This window comes from Echinops telfairi, unplaced genomic scaffold, assembly GCF_000313985.2.
Source record: "Echinops telfairi isolate 266 unplaced genomic scaffold, ASM31398v2 ScPeMD7_31;HRSCAF=116, whole genome shotgun sequence".
Classification (NCBI taxonomy): Eukaryota; Metazoa; Chordata; class Mammalia; order Afrosoricida; family Tenrecidae; genus Echinops; species Echinops telfairi.
Genome location: NW_022103928.1, coordinates 18,982,287 through 18,986,918, shown reverse-complemented (window position 1 = coordinate 18,986,918; position 4,632 = coordinate 18,982,287). Strand labels below are relative to the sequence as shown.

Genomic DNA, 4,632 nt, shown 5'->3' with positions numbered 1-4,632 from the left:
GTGTGGGGCAGTTCTGCTCTGCTCTGTTTGGTCAGTGTGAGTCAGACTTGAATCAGTGGGGTGGGGGTAGTTTTGGTTATGCTATATCGGACTTAAGGGAAACTGTGTACATTTAATTCTGGGCCGTGGTGTGCCTAAACAGTATATATTTTTTTTAGATAAAAGAAAATCTACATATCTAAATGAATGCTGCCTCCCTTAAATGTAATCAAAGTGACTAGCTGTACCCAATTTCCAATATGTCCACTGTTCTAAATGGATTTGAAAATATCTTCAGGGATTTTTTTCTTACGAGTTCAGTCTCTTGAATAATATTGGCTGTGCAGAGTATTCATCCAAGAAAGGGCTGGAAGCCAGTTGTCAGGAGCCGAATGTGGCATTTAAACAGGTTTGCCGTGGAGTTGTTTCCAGCGTACAGCCGCGTTCCGAAATGAATGCTCTTGTGCTAGCGGACTGCCGGGTCTGTCTTCCACGCAGCGCAGGGTGGACTCCAACTTTCAGTTAGCAACTGAACCCCGAAACCTTGGCACCGCCCAGGGCCTTCACATGTAGCAGACTTGTGGCCAAAAACAAAACAAAAACAAAGTGAATGAATTGGGTTTGAGGGATGCTGCGGACAGAACTAACAGCATCCCAGAGGACAGCCTACCTGTGTAACTAGGTTAAAGATACTCCCCGCCCCTCCCCCTTTAGGGAAAGAACTCGGAAGCACAGGGGTCAGTTGCATTCCTTGTGGGGCAGCTGATCAGAGTAAACCTCATTAGCCTCAGCCAAGCACCCAGTCCATTCACAGCCCGGGTGTTTTCTCATCCCCCAGGGAGTCCGTCAGGGTTGGGCAACTCTCTGCTCTGCCTGTGACTCACTCACCTGGTAGCAGGGCTCCCACAGGTCGAGAGAAACAGGGGAGGCACCCAGCTCTCACATCTTGTCCCGGAAGTGGAAGCCTTCACTCTGGTTAACTCACCATGGGCCAGAGATGGTCACAGCCACTCACTCCGTCAGCCTAAGGAGAGGCAGGGCGCTCACGAGTGTGTGGTTAGCACTGCCACCAGACCCCCTGCCGAGGAGTTCATTCCCACTTATCGAGACCCTCTAGAGCAGCGGTTCTCAACCTGTGGGTTTCGACCCCTTTGGGGGGGTCAAATGACCCTTTCACAGGGGTTGCCCGATTCATAACAGTAGCAAAATGACAGTAATGAAGTAGCAATGAAAATAACTTATGGTTGGGGGGTCAGCACCACATGAGGAACTGTATGAAAGGGTCGCGGCATTGGAAAGGCTGAGAACCACTGGAGTAGAAAGTTTGAGACTATAACTCTTCATGGGAGTTTACAGCCTCATCTGTCTCATGAAGCAGCTGGTGGGTTTGAACTTCTGACCTTGAGCTTCACAGTTCGGCCCTTCCCTGGCAGCACCATTCGGGCCCCTTGAGCCACTGCCAAGGTTCCCTTACATAGCTAGACCTGTTGGCAGCTTTGGGTTAAGAGGACACTTCCTGAAAAGGGACAGCTTTGGGAGGTCAGTTATTAGTCTCATTACATGAATTTTGGCTGACACTAAACCTCCGATTTTTTAAAATGTATTTTTGTAAACTGGAGGACACACTGAACCCCATGGATGGCAATATGTCTGAGAAAATGTGTTTTAAAATATTTGCTGAGCTGTTTCAGGTAAGATTCTGTAGTTCTCCCTTGAATGCTCCTCAGCTGGGAAGAAGTGCATGCAAAGTAGTTTGAGGAGGAAGCAGGCTGATGGAGCAGCCACCTGTTCCCAAAACTAAACGTCCTGCCACTGTGTCAATTCCGGTTCATGGTGACCCTGCAGGGCAGGGACGAGCTGACCCTGTGAGTTTCCTACGTTGTAAATCTTTACAGAGGCAGAAAGCCTCACCTTTCTCCCACAGAGCAGCCGGTGGGTTCGAACTGCTCAACCTGTGGTTATCAGCTCATCATATAACCCCATACATGGTTAACCAGGGCTGCTGTTCTCTGCCTTCACATCAGTCCCAGGAAGTCAAAGGGTTTTCTTGGCTGTAATCTTGACCAAAGCAGATTACAGGCCTTTCCCCAACCTAGCCACTGAGTGGGCGGTCAGCCCAGCAGTTAGCATCCCTCATGAATCACCTGTGCCACCCAGCTTCTCTTGGGGGCAGCGGATACAGGTGAAATTAGGCAACAGCTACGCTTTGCCTCCTTTGGAAGATGGCATCCTTTCATGTACCGTCTAAGTCTGGCCTTGCGAATCTAACTCAGTGCTCTGGGCACCGCTATTGAGAAGGAGGGCGGAGACATCTACTCAGCAATTTGTAAGCTGTACCAGTTTGACTTTAGGCCTCAAGATGATACCAACTGTGCCTTTAGAGTTACTGGTGCAATCAGAAAGTGCCTTCCAAGAGCCCTGGATCCCCTGCCTCATTAAGACAAGCTGTTTATCCAGCACCAATGGGCCAGCATTCCGGAAGCTACGCGGAGTAGCACAGCTGCTGCCACTCAGGAGGTAGATTTTTGGAAGGCTTCTTTTTGCTCTACATCATTTGAAGGTAGATTCTGGGTGAGGACTTCTGTGTTCGGAGTCGATTCACTTGTCCATCAGGCATCTCGTAAAACTTTTTAGCTATTGGGAGCAAGAATTAGTGTCCACTTTGAGTTGTAAGTATTGCAAAGTTTGTTTTTCTTTCTGTAGTCTTGGTAGTATAGTGTTTATGCATTTGGGCAGCTAACGTCAAGTTCAGCAGTTGGAAACCACCAGTTGTTTGTCCCTTGGGAATGAGATGAGGCTTTCTGTTCCCGGTAAGAGTTATAGTCTGAGAAACCCACAGATGCACTTCTACCCCATCCTCTAGGACAGGGGTTCTCAACCTGTGGGTCACAACCCCTTTGGGGAGTCTAATGACTCTTTCACAGGGGTTGCCCAATTTATAACAGTAGCAAAATTATAGTGATGAAGTGGCAATGAAAGCAATTTTATGGTTGGGGGATCACCACAACAAGAGGAACTGTACTAAAGGGTCATGGCATGAGGAAGGTTGAGAACCCCTGCTTAGGGTCAATATGAGTCAGCATTGACTTGATGATAGTGGTTTTTTGTTTGTTCTTAAGTCTCAACCCTGAGAGGACTTCCTAAGTCCCATTAAGGCAAAGATCTTTTATTCAATAGTCAGTAACCAGAACTAGATATGTATTGTGCAGATTAACACACACACAAACACACACACACACACCACCCAAATTCTCGGAAATAATTAGTAGTGTTGTGGCTGTTTTGCAGATTAGAAAATTGAGGCTTGGTGCCATTTCCAAGTCATAGCATTAACCTTTGATGTATCTTGGATGTTATCTTGTCTAGATGAGAATTAGTGTGTGTAGCAGTATCTACTTCCTCCCATGGTGGCATTGTCAGGTAAGCATTGGACCGCTGACTGCAAGGTTGGTAGTTCAAACCCACCAACTACTCCTTTTGAGAAAGATGAGGCTATCTGCTTCCATAAAGATTGATAGCTCCGGAAACCTTATATAGGGTGGCTAGGACTTAGAACTGAGTGGATGGCAGTGGGTTTATGTGCTACTCTTTAGTGCATGGGTGAGTCAGAGAACCACAAGTAAAGGAAATATCTCTGCTGTGGCATCGCCTCCTTAAAGCCAGCTTCTTACTCTCTCCTTGACTCAGCCCTGACTCATGCTGACCCCACAGAGAACAGAACAAAACGCTGCCCAGTTCGCATCATTTCACAATGGACTGTGTGTTCCAGGCCGTCCTCACAGTCACTAAGGGTCTGCCCATAAGGTGAACAGATGTACCACTTTTGGCGGGACAGTCGAGATTTTTAACAATTTTTCCCGAGTCCCGCGGCATTTTAAAAATGTCCCGAATTTTGGAAAGAAAGCACGACAAGCTAGGGTATACGGTTTTCGGCTGCCATGTGGCTATTTCACCAGGATATGAGTTTTATCAATGGTGTCCCGTTTTACCAATGTTGAAATCTGGTCCCCTTACCCATGCCTCCTCTGGCCCTCTGCTTCAACAAACACAAGGTCCTTCTCTAGTGATTGATCACCCCGATGATGTGTCCAAAGCAGGCCCTGTCCAGTTGTGATCCAGAAAGTGTTCATTAACCGCTTTGGGGAAGTAAATGGCCAGGCCTTTCCTTCTAACATGGCTTCATCTGAAAGCTCTACTGAAACCCATCGCCCATGGATGATCCTGCTGGTATTTGAAAAACTCTTGGCAGTATAGCTTCAAGCATCCCAGCCACACACAGGCCTCCACAGAACCACAAATTAAAAGGTGATGGCCACATTATAAAGGGGGGTGATCAACTGATTTTGTAAAGGCCAGGTACAAACCAACATAGTTTGAATTTGCCAAAACAATGTGGAAGAAAACATCAGTGGAGACTGGTTGTGTTATGAAAGCCAAGTTGTTATGTGGCTCTGTTACCTTGTAAAGATCCTTGACCGGAATTCAAGCTTGGAAGAACACTTTCCCCAGGTGTGGAACAGTGACACTGGTCAGCATTAGCTGGGGCTGAGCTAAGGATGGGGGTCCCGGGACAGGAAAGAGCAAATGTAGAGTAACGTCTGGTCCGGGTTTGTTAGAGGTTAGGATTTAGCCGGATTTATCTGTCTCATGAGG

The 4,632-nt window shown here is 47.3% G+C and overlaps 1 protein-coding gene across 1 annotated transcript in view; it reads left to right on the top strand.

The window, feature by feature from the left end:
- PTPRG (protein tyrosine phosphatase receptor type G) overlaps nucleotides 1-4,632 on the top strand; it is an 808,607-nt gene that overhangs the window by 725,226 nt on the left and 78,749 nt on the right. The gene's annotated exons all lie outside the window — the stretch shown is intronic.